Below are 16,091 nucleotides of genomic sequence, written 5' to 3'. Positions count from 1 at the left end.
GCTGCCAAATTGGAAATGTCCAGCGATTGCGCCCACACGAAAGCTGCCAGCACGGAATGCTGTAGCTGGTTTTCACTGTCCCTTGGAACTGCATTCGCTGCCACACAGACATTCGCTTTCCCCAAAAGCTTGGATTCGTAAAGGGGCAACACTGTGTATCTCGCTCTCGCAGAGCCCGGCTGCCAAATTGGAAACGTCCAGCGATTGCGCCCACACGAAAGCTGCCAGCACGGAATGCTGTAGCTGGTTTTCACTGTCCCTTGGAACTGCATTCGCTGCCACACAGACATTCGCTTTCCCCAAAAGCTTTGGTTCGTAAAGGGGCAACACTGTGTATCTCGCTCTCGCAGAGCCCGGCTGCCAAATTGGAAACGTCCAGCGATTGCGCCCACACGAAAGCTGCCAGCACGGAATGCTGTAGCTGGTTTTCACTGTCCCTTGGAACTGCATTCGCTGCCACACAGACATTCGCTTTCCCCAAAAGCTTTGGTTCGTAAAGGGGCAACACTGTGTATCTCTCTCTCGCAGGGCCCGGCTGCCAAATTGGAAACGTCCAGCGATTGCGCCCACACGAAAGCTGCCAGCACGGAATGCTGTAGCTGGTTTTCACTGTCCCTTGGAACTGCATTCGCTGCCACACAGACATTCGCTTTCCCCAAAAGCTTTGGTTCGTAAAGGGGCAACACTGTGTATCTCTCTCTCGCAGAGCCCGGCTGCCAAATTGGAAATGTCCAGCGATTGCGCCCACACGAAAGCTGCCAGCACGGAATGCTGTAGCTGGTTTTCACTGTCCCTTGGAACTGCATTCGCTGCCACACAGACATTCGCTTTTCCCAAAAGCTTTGGTTCGTAAAGGGGCAACACTGTGTATCTCGCTCTCGCAGAGCCCGGCTGCCAAATTGGAAACGTCCAGCGATTGCGCCCACACGAAAGCTGCCAGCACGGAATGCTGTAGCTGGTTTTCACTGTCCCTTGGAACTGCATTCGCTGCCACACAGACATTCGCTTTTCCCAAAAGCTTTGGTTCGTAAAGGGGCAACACTGTGTATCTCGCTCTCGCAGAGCCCGGCTGCCAAATTGGAAACGTCCAGCGATTGCGCCCACACGAAAGCTGCCAGCACGGAATGCTGTAGCTGGTTTTCACTGTCCCTTGGAACTGCATTCGCTGCCACACAGACATTCGCTTTCCCCAAAAGCTTGGATTCGTAAAGGGGCAACACTGTGTATCTCTCTCTCGCAGAGCCCGGCTGCCAAATTGGAAACGTCCAGCGATTGCGCCCACACGAAAGCTGCCAGCACGGAATGCTGTAGCTGGTTTTCACTGTCCCTTGGAACTGCATTCGCTGCCACACAGACATTCGCTTTCCCCAAAAGCTTTGGTTCGTAAAGGGGCAACACTGTGTATCTCTCTCTCGCAGAGCCCGGCTGCCAAATTGGAAACGTCCAGCGATTGCGCCCACACGGAAGCTGCCAGCACGGAATGCTGTAGCTGGTTTTCACTGTCCCTTGGAACTGCATTCGCTGCCACACAGACATTCGCTTTCCCCAAAAGCTTGGATTCGTAAAGGGGCAACACTGTGTATCTCGCTCTCGCAGAGCCCGGCTGCCAAATTGGAAACGTCCAGCGATTGCGCCCACACGAAAGCTGCCAGCACGGAATGCTGTAGCTGGTTTTCACTGTCCCTTGGAACTGCATTCGCTGCCACACAGACATTCGCTTTCCCCAAAAGCTTTGGTTCGTAAAGGGGCAACACTGTGTATCTCGCTCTCGCAGAGACCGGCTGCCAAATTCGAAACGTCCAGCGATTGCGCCCACACGAAAGCTGCCAGCACGGAATGCTGTAGCTGGTTTTCACTGTCCCTTGGAACTGCATTCGCTGCCACACAGACATTCGCTTTCCCCAAAAGCTTTGGTTCGTAATGGGGCAACACTGTGTATCTCTCTCTCGCAGAGCCCGGCTGCCAAATTGGAAACGTCCAGCGATTGCGCCCACACGAAAGCTGCCAGCACGGAATGCTGTAGCTGGTTTTCACTGTCCCTTGGAACTGCATTCGCTGCCACACAGACATTCGCTTTCCCCAAAAGCTTGGATTCGTAAAGGGGCAACACTGTGTATCTCTCTCTCGCAGAGCCCGGCTGCCAAATTGGAAACGTCCAGCGATTGCGCCCACACGAAAGCTGCCAGCACGGAATGCTGTAGCTGGTTTTCACTGTCCCTTGGAACTGCATTCGCTGCCACACAGACATTCGCTTTCCCCAAAAGCTTTGGTTCGTAAAGGGGCAACACTGTGTATCTCTCTCTCGCAGAGCCCGGCTGCCAAATTGGAAACGTCCAGCGATTGCGCCCACACGAAAGCTGCCAGCACGGAATGCTGTAGCTGGTTTTCACTGTCCCTTGGAACTGCATTCGCTGCCACACAGACATTCGCTTTCCCCAAAAGCTTGGATTCGTAAAGGGGCAACACTGTGTATCTCTCTCTCGCAGAGCCCGGCTGCCAAATTGGAAACGTCCAGCGATTGCGCCCACACGAAAGCTGCCAGCACGGAATGCTGTAGCTGGTTTTCACTGTCCCTTGGAACTGCATTCGCTGCCACACAGACATTCGCTTTCCCCAAAAGCTTGGATTCGTAAAGGGGCAACACTGTGTATCTCTCTCTCGCAGAGCCCGGCTGCCAAATTGGAAACGTCCAGCGATTGCGCCCACACGAAAGCTGCCAGCACGGAATGCTGTAGCTGGTTTTCACTGTCCCTTGGAACTGCATTCGCTGCCACACAGACATTCGCTTTCCCCAAAAGCTTTGGTTCGTAAAGGGGCAACACTGTGTATCTCGCTCTCGCAGAGACCGGCTGCCAAATTCGAAACGTCCAGCGATTGCGCCCACACGAAAGCTGCCAGCACGGAATGCTATAGCTGGTTTTCACTGTCCCTTGGAACTGCATTCGCTGCCACACAGACATTCGCTTTCCCCAAAAGCTTTGGTTCGTAAAGGGGCAACACTGTGTATCTCTCTCTCGCAGAGCCCGGCTGCCAAATTGGAAACGTCCAGCGATTGCGCCCACACGAAAGCTGCCAGCACGGAATGCTGTAGCTGGTTTTCACTGTCCCTTGGAACTGCATTCGCTGCCACACAGACATTCGCTTTCCCCAAAAGCTTGGATTCTTAAAGGGGCAACACTGTGTATCTCGCTCTCGCAGAGCCCGGCTGCCAAATTGGAAACGTCCAGCGATTGCGCCCACACGAAAGCTGCCAGCACGGAATGCTGTAGCTGGTTTTCACTGTCCCTTGGAACTGCATTCGCTGCCACACAGACATTCGCTTTTCCCAAAAGCTTTGGTTCGTAAAGGGGCAACACTGTGTATCTCGCTCTCGCAGAGCCCGGCTGCCAAATTGGAAACGTCCAGCGATTGCGCCCACACGAAAGCTGCCAGCACGGAATGCTGTAGCTGGTTTTCACTGTCCCTTGGAACTGCATTCGCTGCCACACAGACATTCGCTTTCCCCAAAAGCTTGGATTCGTAAAGGGGCAACACTGTGTATCTCTCTCTCGCAGAGCCCGGCTGCCAAATTGGAAACGTCCAGCGATTGCGCCCACACGAAAGCTGCCAGCACGGAATGCTGTAGCTGGTTTTCACTGTCCCTTGGAACTGCATTCGCTGCCACACAGACATTCGCTTTCCCCAAAAGCTTTGGTTCGTAAAGGGGCAACACTGTGTATCTCTCTCTCGCAGAGCCCGGCTGCCAAATTGGAAACGTCCAGCGATTGCGCCCACACGAAAGCTGCCAGCACGGAATGCTGTAGCTGGTTTTCACTGTCCCTTGGAACTGCATTCGCTGCCACACAGACATTCGCTTTCCCCAAAAGCTTGGATTCGTAAAGGGGCAACACTGTGTATCTCGCTCTCGCAGAGCCCGGCTGCCAAATTCGAAACGTCCAGCGATTGCGCCCACACGAAAGCTGCCAGCACGGAATGCTGTAGCTGGTTTTCACTGTCCCTTGGAACTGCATTCGCTGCCACACAGACATTCGCTTTTCCCAAAAGCTTTGGTTCGTAAAGGGGCAACACTGTGTATCTCGCTCTCGCAGAGCCCGGCTGCCAAATTGGAAACGTCCAGCGATTGCGCCCACACGAAAGCTGCCAGCACGGAATGCTGTAGCTGGTTTTCACTGTCCCTTGGAACTGCATTCGCTGCCACACAGACATTCGCTTTCCCCAAAAGCTTGGATTCGTAAAGGGGCAACACTGTGTATCTCTCTCTCGCAGAGCCCGGCTGCCAAATTGGAAACGTCCAGCGATTGCGCCCACACGAAAGCTGCCAGCACGGAATGCTGTAGCTGGTTTTCACTGTCCCTTGGAACTGCATTCGCTGCCACACAGACATTCGCTTTCCCCAAAAGCTTTGGTTCGTAAAGGGGCAACACTGTGTATCTCGCTCTCGCAGAGCCCGGCTGCCAAATTGGAAACGTCCAGCGATTGCGCCCACACGGAAGCTGCCAGCACGGAATGCTGTAGCTGGTTTTCACTGTCCCTTGGAACTGCATTCGCTGCCACACAGACATTCGCTTTCCCCAAAAGCTTGGATTCGTAAAGGGGCAACACTGTGTATCTCGCTCTCGCAGAGCCCGGCTGCCAAATTGGAAACGTCCAGCGATTGCGCCCACACGAAAGCTGCCAGCACGGAATGCTGTAGCTGGTTTTCACTGTCCCTTGGAACTGCATTCGCTGCCACACAGACATTCGCTTTCCCCAAAAGCTTGGATTCGTAAAGGGGCAACACTGTGTATCTCTCTCTCGCAGAGCCCGGCTGCCAAATTGGAAACGTCCAGCGATTGCGCCCACACGAAAGCTGCCAGCACGGAATGCTGTAGCTGGTTTTCACTGTCCCTTGGAACTGCATTCGCTGCCACACAGACATTCGCTTTCCCCAAAAGCTTTGGTTCGTAAAGGGGCAACACTGTGTATCTCTCTCTCGCAGAGCCCGGCTGCCAAATTGGAAACGTCCAGCGATTGCGCCCACACGAAAGCTGCCAGCACGGAATGCTGTAGCTGGTTTTCACTGTCCCTTGGAACTGCATTCGCTGCCACACAGACATTCGCTTTCCCCAAAAGCTTTGGTTCGTAAAGGGGCAACACTGTGTATCTCGCTCTCGCAGAGACCGGCTGCCAAATTCGAAACGTCCAGCGATTGCGCCCACACGAAAGCTGCCAGCACGGAATGCTATAGCTGGTTTTCACTGTCCCTTGGAACTGCATTCGCTGCCACACAGACATTCGCTTTCCCCAAAAGCTTTGGTTCGTAAAGGGGCAACACTGTGTATCTCTCTCTCGCAGAGCCCGGCTGCCAAATTGGAAACGTCCAGCGATTGCGCCCACACGAAAGCTGCCAGCACGGAATGCTGTAGCTGGTTTTCACTGTCCCTTGGAACTGCATTCGCTGCCACACAGACATTCGCTTTCCCCAAAAGCTTGGATTCGTAAAGGGGCAACACTGTGTATCTCGCTCTCGCAGAGCCCGGCTGCCAAATTGGAAACGTCCAGCGATTGCGCCCACACGAAAGCTGCCAGCACGGAATGCTGTAGCTGGTTTTCACTGTCCCTTGGAACTGCATTCGCTGCCACACAGACATTCGCTTTCCCCAAAAGCTTTGGTTCGTAAAGGGGCAACACTGTGTATCTCGCTCTCGCAGAGCCCGGCTGCCAAATTGGAAACGTCCAGCGATTGCGCCCACACGAAAGCTGCCAGCACGGAATGCTGTAGCTGGTTTTCACTGTCCCTTGGAACTGCATTCGCTGCCACACAGACATTCGCTTTCCCCAAAAGCTTTGGTTCGTAAAGGGGCAACACTGTGTATCTCGCTCTCGCAGAGCCCGGCTGCCAAATTGGAAATGTCCAGCGATTGCGCCCACACGAAAGCTGCCAGCACGGAATGCTGTAGCTGGTTTTCACTGTCCCTTGGAACTGCATTCGCTGCCACACAGACATTCGCTTTTCCCAAAAGCTTTGGTTCGTAAAGGGGCAACACTGTGTATCTCGCTCTCGCAGAGCCCGGCTGCCAAATTGGAAACGTCCAGTGATTGCGCCCACACGAAAGCTGCCAGCACGGAATGCTGTAGCTGGTTTTCACTGTCCCTTGGAACTGCATTCGCTGCCACACAGACATTCGCTTTCCCCAAAAGCTTTGGTTCGTAAAGGGGCAACACTGTGTATCTCTCTCTCGCAGAGCCCGGCTGCCAAATTGGAAACGTCCAGCGATTGCGCCCACACGAAAGCTGCCAGCACGGAATGCTGTAGCTGGTTTTCACTGTCCCTTGGAACTGCATTCGCTGCCACACAGACATTCGCTTTCCCCAAAAGCTTTGGTTCGTAAAGGGGCAACACTGTGTATCTCGCTCTCGCAGAGCCCGGCTGCCAAATTGGAAACGTCCAGCGATTGCGCCCACACGAAAGCTGCCAGCACGGAATGCTGTAGCTGGTTTTCACTGTCCCTTGGAACTGCATTCGCTGCCACACAGACATTCGCTTTCCCCAAAAGCTTGGATTCTTAAAGGGGCAACACTGTGTATCTCTCTCTCGCAGAGCCCGGCTGCCAAATTGGAAACGTCCAGCGATTGCGCCCACACGAAAGCTGCCAGCACGGAATGCTGTAGCTGGTTTTCACTGTCCCTTGGAACTGCATTCGCTGCCACACAGACATTCGCTTTTCCCAAAAGCTTTGGTTCGTAAAGGGGCAACACTGTGTATCTCGCTCTCGCAGAGCCCGGCTGCCAAATTGGAAACGTCCAGCGATTGCGCCCACACGAAAGCTGCCAGCACGGAATGCTGTAGCTGGTTTTCACTGTCCCTTGGAACTGCATTCGCTGCCACACAGACATTCGCTTTCCCCAAAAGCTTGGATTCGTAAAGGGGCAACACTGTGTATCTCTCTCTCGCAGAGCCCGGCTGCCAAATTGGAAACGTCCAGCGATTGCGCCCACACGAAAGCTGCCAGCACGGAATGCTGTAGCTGGTTTTCACTGTCCCTTGGAACTGCATTCGCTGCCACACAGACATTCGCTTTCCCCAAAAGCTTTGGTTCGTAAAGGGGCAACACTGTGTATCTCTCTCTCGCAGAGCCCGGCTGCCAAATTGGAAACGTCCAGCGATTGCGCCCACACGGAAGCTGCCAGCACGGAATGCTGTAGCTGGTTTTCACTGTCCCTTGGAACTGCATTCGCTGCCACACAGACATTCGCTTTCCCCAAAAGCTTGGATTCGTAAAGGGGCAACACTGTGTATCTCGCTCTCGCAGAGCCCGGCTGCCAAATTGGAAACGTCCAGCGATTGCGCCCACACGAAAGCTGCCAGCACGGAATGCTGTAGCTGGTTTTCACTGTCCCTTGGAACTGCATTCGCTGCCACACAGACATTCGCTTTCCCCAAAAGCTTTGGTTCGTAAAGGGGCAACACTGTGTATCTCGCTCTCGCAGAGACCGGCTGCCAAATTCGAAACGTCCAGCGATTGCGCCCACACGAAAGCTGCCAGCACGGAATGCTGTAGCTGGTTTTCACTGTCCCTTGGAACTGCATTCGCTGCCACACAGACATTCGCTTTCCCCAAAAGCTTTGGTTCGTAAAGGGGCAACACTGTGTATCTCTCTCTCGCAGAGCCCGGCTGCCAAATTGGAAACGTCCAGCGATTGCGCCCACACGAAAGCTGCCAGCACGGAATGCTGTAGCTGGTTTTCACTGTCCCTTGGAATTGCATTCGCTGCCACACAGACATTCGCTTTCCCCAAAAGCTTGGATTCGTAAAGGGGCAACACTGTGTATCTCGCTCTCGCAGAGCCCGGCTGCCAAATTGGAAACGTCCAGCGATTGCGCCCACACGAAAGCTGCCAGCACGGAATGCTGTAGCTGGTTTTCACTGTCCCTTGGAACTGCATTCGCTGCCACACAGACATTCGCTTTCCCCAAAAGCTTTGGTTCGTAAAGGGGCAACACTGTGTATCTCGCTCTCGCAGAGCCCGGCTGCCAAATTGGAAACGTCCAGCGATTGCGCCCACACGAAAGCTGCCAGCACGGAATGCTGTAGCTGGTTTTCACTGTCCCTTGGAACTGCATTCGCTGCCACACAGACATTCGCTTTCCCCAAAAGCTTGGATTCGTAAAGGGGCAACACTGTGTATCTCTCTCTCGCAGAGCCCGGCTGCCAAATTGGAAACGTCCAGCGATTGCGCCCACACGAAAGCTGCCAGCACGGAATGCTGTAGCTGGTTTTCACTGTCCCTTGGAACTGCATTCGCTGCCACACAGACATTCGCTTTCCCCAAAAGCTTGGATTCGTAAAGGGGCAACACTGTGTATCTCTCTCTCGCAGAGCCCGGCTGCCAAATTGGAAACGTCCAGTGATTGCGCCCACACGAAAGCTGCCAGCACGGAATGCTGTAGCTGGTTTTCACTGTCCCTTGGAACTGCATTCGCTGCCACACAGACATTCGCTTTCCCCAAAAGCTTTGGTTCGTAAAGGGGCAACACTGTGTATCTCTCTCTCGCAGAGCCCGGCTGCCAAATTGGAAACGTCCAGCGATTGCGCCCACACGAAAGCTGCCAGCACGGAATGCTGTAGCTGGTTTTCACTGTCCCTTGGAACTGCATTCGCTGCCACACAGACATTCGCTTTCCCCAAAAGCTTTGGTTCGTAAAGGGGCAACACTGTGTATCTCGCTCTCGCAGAGACCGGCTGCCAAATTCGAAACGTCCAGCGATTGCGCCCACACGAAAGCTGCCAGCACGGAATGCTATAGCTGGTTTTCACTGTCCCTTGGAACTGCATTCGCTGCCACACAGACATTCGCTTTCCCCAAAAGCTTTGGTTCGTAAAGGGGCAACACTGTGTATCTCTCTCTCGCAGAGCCCGGCTGCCAAATTGGAAACGTCCAGCGATTGCGCCCACACGAAAGCTGCCAGCACGGAATGCTGTAGCTGGTTTTCACTGTCCCTTGGAACTGCATTCGCTGCCACACAGACATTCGCTTTCCCCAAAAGCTTGGATTCGTAAAGGGGCAACACTGTGTATCTCGCTCTCGCAGAGCCCGGCTGCCAAATTGGAAACGTCCAGCGATTGCGCCCACACGAAAGCTGCCAGCACGGAATGCTGTAGCTGGTTTTCACTGTCCCTTGGAACTGCATTCGCTGCCACACAGACATTCGCTTTCCCCAAAAGCTTTGGTTCGTAAAGGGGCAACACTGTGTATCTCGCTCTCGCAGAGCCCGGCTGCCAAATTGGAAACGTCCAGCGATTGCGCCCACACGAAAGCTGCCAGCACGGAATGCTGTAGCTGGTTTTCACTGTCCCTTGGAACTGCATTCGCTGCCACACAGACATTCGCTTTCCCCAAAAGCTTTGGTTCGTAAAGGGGCAACACTGTGTATCTCGCTCTCGCAGAGCCCGGCTGCCAAATTGGAAATGTCCAGCGATTGCGCCCACACGAAAGCTGCCAGCACGGAATGCTGTAGCTGGTTTTCACTGTCCCTTGGAACTGCATTCGCTGCCACACAGACATTCGCTTTTCCCAAAAGCTTTGGTTCGTAAAGGGGCAACACTGTGTATCTCGCTCTCGCAGAGCCCGGCTGCCAAATTGGAAACGTCCAGTGATTGCGCCCACACGAAAGCTGCCAGCACGGAATGCTGTAGCTGGTTTTCACTGTCCCTTGGAACTGCATTCGCTGCCACACAGACATTCGCTTTCCCCAAAAGCTTTGGTTCGTAAAGGGGCAACACTGTGTATCTCTCTCTCGCAGAGCCCGGCTGCCAAATTGGAAACGTCCAGCGATTGCGCCCACACGAAAGCTGCCAGCACGGAATGCTGTAGCTGGTTTTCACTGTCCCTTGGAACTGCATTCGCTGCCACACAGACATTCGCTTTCCCCAAAAGCTTTGGTTCGTAAAGGGGCAACACTGTGTATCTCGCTCTCGCAGAGCCCGGCTGCCAAATTGGAAACGTCCAGCGATTGCGCCCACACGAAAGCTGCCAGCACGGAATGCTGTAGCTGGTTTTCACTGTCCCTTGGAACTGCATTCGCTGCCACACAGACATTCGCTTTCCCCAAAAGCTTGGATTCTTAAAGGGGCAACACTGTGTATCTCGCTCTCGCAGAGCCCGGCTGCCAAATTGGAAACGTCCAGCGATTGCGCCCACACGAAAGCTGCCAGCACGGAATGCTGTAGCTGGTTTTCACTGTCCCTTGGAACTGCATTCGCTGCCACACAGACATTCGCTTTTCCCAAAAGCTTTGGTTCGTAAAGGGGCAACACTGTGTATCTCGCTCTCGCAGAGCCCGGCTGCCAAATTGGAAACGTCCAGCGATTGCGCCCACACGAAAGCTGCCAGCACGGAATGCTGTAGCTGGTTTTCACTGTCCCTTGGAACTGCATTCGCTGCCACACAGACATTCGCTTTCCCCAAAAGCTTGGATTCGTAAAGGGGCAACACTGTGTATCTCTCTCTCGCAGAGCCCGGCTGCCAAATTGGAAACGTCCAGCGATTGCGCCCACACGAAAGCTGCCAGCACGGAATGCTGTAGCTGGTTTTCACTGTCCCTTGGAACTGCATTCGCTGCCACACAGACATTCGCTTTCCCCAAAAGCTTTGGTTCGTAAAGGGGCAACACTGTGTATCTCTCTCTCGCAGAGCCCGGCTGCCAAATTGGAAACGTCCAGCGATTGCGCCCACACGAAAGCTGCCAGCACGGAATGCTGTAGCTGGTTTTCACTGTCCCTTGGAACTGCATTCGCTGCCACACAGACATTCGCTTTCCCCAAAAGCTTGGATTCGTAAAGGGGCAACACTGTGTATCTCGCTCTCGCAGAGCCCGGCTGCCAAATTGGAAACGTCCAGCGATTGCGCCCACACGAAAGCTGCCAGCACGGAATGCTGTAGCTGGTTTTCACTGTCCCTTGGAACTGCATTCGCTGCCACACAGACATTCGCTTTTCCCAAAAGCTTTGGTTCGTAAAGGGGCAACACTGTGTATCTCGCTCTCGCAGAGCCCGGCTGCCAAATTGGAAACGTCCAGCGATTGCGCCCACACGAAAGCTGCCAGCACGGAATGCTGTAGCTGGTTTTCACTGTCCCTTGGAACTGCATTCGCTGCCACACAGACATTCGCTTTCCCCAAAAGCTTGGATTCGTAAAGGGGCAACACTGTGTATCTCTCTCTCGCAGAGCCCGGCTGCCAAATTGGAAACGTCCAGCGATTGCGCCCACACGAAAGCTGCCAGCACGGAATGCTGTAGCTGGTTTTCACTGTCCCTTGGAACTGCATTCGCTGCCACACAGACATTCGCTTTCCCCAAAAGCTTTGGTTCGTAAAGGGGCAACACTGTGTATCTCTCTCTCGCAGAGCCCGGCTGCCAAATTGGAAACGTCCAGCGATTGCGCCCACACGGAAGCTGCCAGCACGGAATGCTGTAGCTGGTTTTCACTGTCCCTTGGAACTGCATTCGCTGCCACACAGACATTCGCTTTCCCCAAAAGCTTGGATTCGTAAAGGGGCAACACTGTGTATCTCGCTCTCGCAGAGCCCGGCTGCCAAATTGGAAACGTCCAGCGATTGCGCCCACACGAAAGCTGCCAGCACGGAATGCTGTAGCTGGTTTTCACTGTCCCTTGGAACTGCATTCGCTGCCACACAGACATTCGCTTTCCCCAAAAGCTTTGGTTCGTAAAGGGGCAACACTGTGTATCTCGCTCTCGCAGAGACCGGCTGCCAAATTCGAAACGTCCAGCGATTGCGCCCACACGAAAGCTGCCAGCACGGAATGCTGTAGCTGGTTTTCACTGTCCCTTGGAACTGCATTCGCTGCCACACAGACATTCGCTTTCCCCAAAAGCTTTGGTTCGTAAAGGGGCAACACTGTGTATCTCTCTCTCGCAGAGCCCGGCTGCCAAATTGGAAACGTCCAGCGATTGCGCCCACACGAAAGCTGCCAGCACGGAATGCTGTAGCTGGTTTTCACTGTCCCTTGGAACTGCATTCGCTGCCACACAGACATTCGCTTTCCCCAAAAGCTTGGATTCGTAAAGGGGCAACACTGTGTATCTCGCTCTCGCAGAGCCCGGCTGCCAAATTGGAAACGTCCAGCGATTGCGCCCACACGAAAGCTGCCAGCACGGAATGCTGTAGCTGGTTTTCACTGTCCCTTGGAACTGCATTCGCTGCCACACAGACATTCGCTTTCCCCAAAAGCTTTGGTTCGTAAAGGGGCAACACTGTGTATCTCGCTCTCGCAGAGCCCGGCTGCCAAATTGGAAATGTCCAGCGATTGCGCCCACACGAAAGCTGCCAGCACGGAATGCTGTAGCTGGTTTTCACTGTCCCTTGGAACTGCATTCGCTGCCACACAGACATTCGCTTTTCCCAAAAGCTTTGGTTCGTAAAGGGGCAACACTGTGTATCTCGCTCTCGCAGAGCCCGGCTGCCAAATTGGAAACGTCCAGTGATTGCGCCCACACGAAAGCTGCCAGCACGGAATGCTGTAGCTGGTTTTCACTGTCCCTTGGAACTGCATTCGCTGCCACACAGACATTCGCTTTCCCCAAAAGCTTTGGTTCGTAAAGGGGCAACACTGTGTATCTCTCTCTCGCAGAGCCCGGCTGCCAAATTGGAAACGTCCAGCGATTGCGCCCACACGAAAGCTGCCAGCACGGAATGCTGTAGCTGGTTTTCACTGTCCCTTGGAACTGCATTCGCTGCCACACAGACATTCGCTTTCCCCAAAAGCTTTGGTTCGTAAAGGGGCAACACTGTGTATCTCGCTCTCGCAGAGCCCGGCTGCCAAATTGGAAACGTCCAGCGATTGCGCCCACACGAAAGCTGCCAGCACGGAATGCTGTAGCTGGTTTTCACTGTCCCTTGGAACTGCATTCGCTGCCACACAGACATTCGCTTTCCCCAAAAGCTTGGATTCGTAAAGGGGCAACACTCTGTATCTCTCTCTCGCAGAGCCCGGCTGCCAAATTGGAAACGTCCAGCGATTGCGCCCACACGGAAGCTGCCAGCACGGAATGCTGTAGCTGGTTTTCACTGTCCCTTGGAACTGCATTCGCTGCCACACAGACATTCGCTTTCCCCAAAAGCTTTGGTTCGTAAAGGGGCAACACTGTGTATCTCTCTCTCGCAGAGCCCGGCTGCCAAATTGGAAACGTCCAGCGATTGCGCCCACACGGAAGCTGCCAGCACGGAATGCTGTAGCTGGTTTTCACTGTCCCTTGGAACTGCATTCGCTGCCACACAGACATTCGCTTTCCCCAAAAGCTTGGATTCGTAAAGGGGCAACACTGTGTATCTCGCTCTCGCAGAGCCCGGCTGCCAAATTGGAAACGTCCAGCGATTGCGCCCACACGAAAGCTGCCAGCACGGAATGCTGTAGCTGGTTTTCACTGTCCCTTGGAACTGCATTCGCTGCCACACAGACATTCGCTTTCCCCAAAAGCTTTGGTTCGTAAAGGGGCAACACTGTGTATCTCGCTCTCGCAGAGACCGGCTGCCAAATTCGAAACGTCCAGCGATTGCGCCCACACGAAAGCTGCCAGCACGGAATGCTATAGCTGGTTTTCACTGTCCCTTGGAACTGCATTCGCTGCCACACAGACATTCGCTTTCCCCAAAAGCTTTGGTTCGTAAAGGGGCAACACTGTGTATCTCTCTCTCGCAGAGCCCGGCTGCCAAATTGGAAACGTCCAGCGATTGCGCCCACACGAAAGCTGCCAGCACGGAATGCTGTAGCTGGTTTTCACTGTCCCTTGGAACTGCATTCGCTGCCACACAGACATTCGCTTTCCCCAAAAGCTTGGATTCGTAAAGGGGCAACACTGTGTATCTCGCTCTCGCAGAGCCCGGCTGCCAAATTGGAAACGTCCAGCGATTGCGCCCACACGAAAGCTGCCAGCACGGAATGCTGTAGCTGGTTTTCACTGTCCCTTGGAACTGCATTCGCTGCCACACAGACATTCGCTTTCCCCAAAAGCTTTGGTTCGTAAAGGGGCAACACTGTGTATCTCGCTCTCGCAGAGACCGGCTGCCAAATTGGAAACGTCCAGCGATTGCGCCCACACGAAAGCTGCCAGCACGGAATGCTGTAGCTGGTTTTCACTGTCCCTTGGAACTGCATTCGCTGCCACACAGACATTCGCTTTCCCCAAAAGCTTTGGTTCGTAAAGGGGCAACACTGTGTATCTCTCTCTCGCAGGGCCCGGCTGCCAAATTGGAAACGTCCAGCGATTGCGCCCACACGAAAGCTGCCAGCACGGAATGCTGTAGCTGGTTTTCACTGTCCCTTGGAACTGCATTCGCTGCCACACAGACATTCGCTTTCCCCAAAAGCTTTGGTTCGTAAAGGGGCAACACTGTGTATCTCTCTCTCTCAGAGCCCGGCTGCCAAATTGGAAACGTCCAGCGATTGCGCCCACACGAAAGCTGCCAGCACGGAATGCTGTAGCTGGTTTTCACTGTCCCTTGGAACTGCATTCGCTGCCACACAGACATTCGCTTTTCCCAAAAGCTTTGGTTCGTAAAGGGGCAACACTGTGTATCTCTCTCTCGCAGAGCCCGGCTGCCAAATTGGAAACGTCCAGCGATTGCGCCCACACGAAAGCTGCCAGCACGGAATGCTGTAGCTGGTTTTCACTGTCCCTTGGAACTGCATTCGCTGCCACACAGACATTCGCTTTCCCCAAAAGCTTTGGTTCGTAAAGGGGCAACACTGTGTATCTCGCTCTCGCAGAGCCCGGCTGCCAAATTGGAAACGTCCAGCGATTGCGCCCACACGAAAGCTGCCAGCACGGAATGCTGTAGCTGGTTTTCACTGTCCCTTGGAACTGCATTCGCTGCCACACAGACATTCGCTTTCCCCAAAAGCTTGGATTCGTAAAGGGGCAACACTGTGTATCTCGCTCTCGCAGAGCCCGGCTGCCAAATTGGAAACGTCCAGCGATTGCGCCCACACGAAAGCTGCCAGCACGGAATGCTGTAGCTGGTTTTCACTGTCCCTTGGAACTGCATTCGCTGCCACACAGACATTCGCTTTCCCCAAAAGCTTTGGTTCGTAAAGGGGCAACACTGTGTATCTCTCTCTCGCAGAGCCTGGCTGCCAAATTCGAAACGTCCAGCGATTGCGCCCACACGAAAGCTGCCAGCACGGAATGCTGTAGCTGGTTTTCACTGTCCCTTGGAACTGCATTCGCTGCCACACAGACATTCGCTTTCCCCAAAAGCTTTGGTTCGTAAAGGGGCAACACTGTGTATCTCTCTCTCGCAGAGCCCGGCTGCCAAATTGGAAACGTCCAGCGATTGCGCCCACACGAAAGCTGCCAGCACGGAATGCTGTAGCTGGTTTTCACTGTCCCTTGGAACTGCATTCGCTGCCACAGAGACATTCGCTTTCCCCAAAAGCTTGGATTCGTAAAGGGGCAACACTGTGTATCTCTCTCTCGCAGAGCCCGGCTGCCAAATTGGAAACGTCCAGCGATTGCGCCCACACGAAAGCTGCCAGCACGGAATGCTGTAGCTGGTTTTCACTGTCCCTTGGAACTGCATTCGCTGCCACACAGACATTCGCTTTCCCCAAAAGCTTTGGTTCGTAAAGGGGCAACACTGTGTATCTCGCTCTCGCAGAGCCCGGCTGCCAAATTGGAAACGTCCAGCGATTGCGCCCACACGAAAGCTGCCAGCACGGAATGCTGTAGCTGGTTTTCACTGTCCCTTGGAACTGCATTCGCTGCCACACAGACATTCGCTTTCCCCAAAAGCTTTGGTTCGTAAAGGGGCAACACTGTGTATCTCTCTCTCGCAGAGCCCGGCTGCCAAATTGGAAACGTCCAGCGATTGCGCCCACACGAAAGCTGCCAGCACGGAATGCTGTAGCTGGTTTTCACTGTCCCTTGGAACTGCATTCGCTGCCACACAGACATTCGCTTTCCCCAAAAGCTTTGGTTCGTAAAGGGGCAACACTGTGTATCTCTCTCTCGCAGAGCCCGGCTGCCAAATTGGAAACGTCCAGCGATTGCGCCCACACGAAAGCTGCCAGCACGGAATGCTGTAGCTGGTT

Source organism: Mycteria americana, chromosome 10 (assembly GCF_035582795.1).
Source record: "Mycteria americana isolate JAX WOST 10 ecotype Jacksonville Zoo and Gardens chromosome 10, USCA_MyAme_1.0, whole genome shotgun sequence".
Classification (NCBI taxonomy): Eukaryota; Metazoa; Chordata; class Aves; order Ciconiiformes; family Ciconiidae; genus Mycteria; species Mycteria americana.
Note: the sequence above shows the minus strand (reverse complement) of the source record.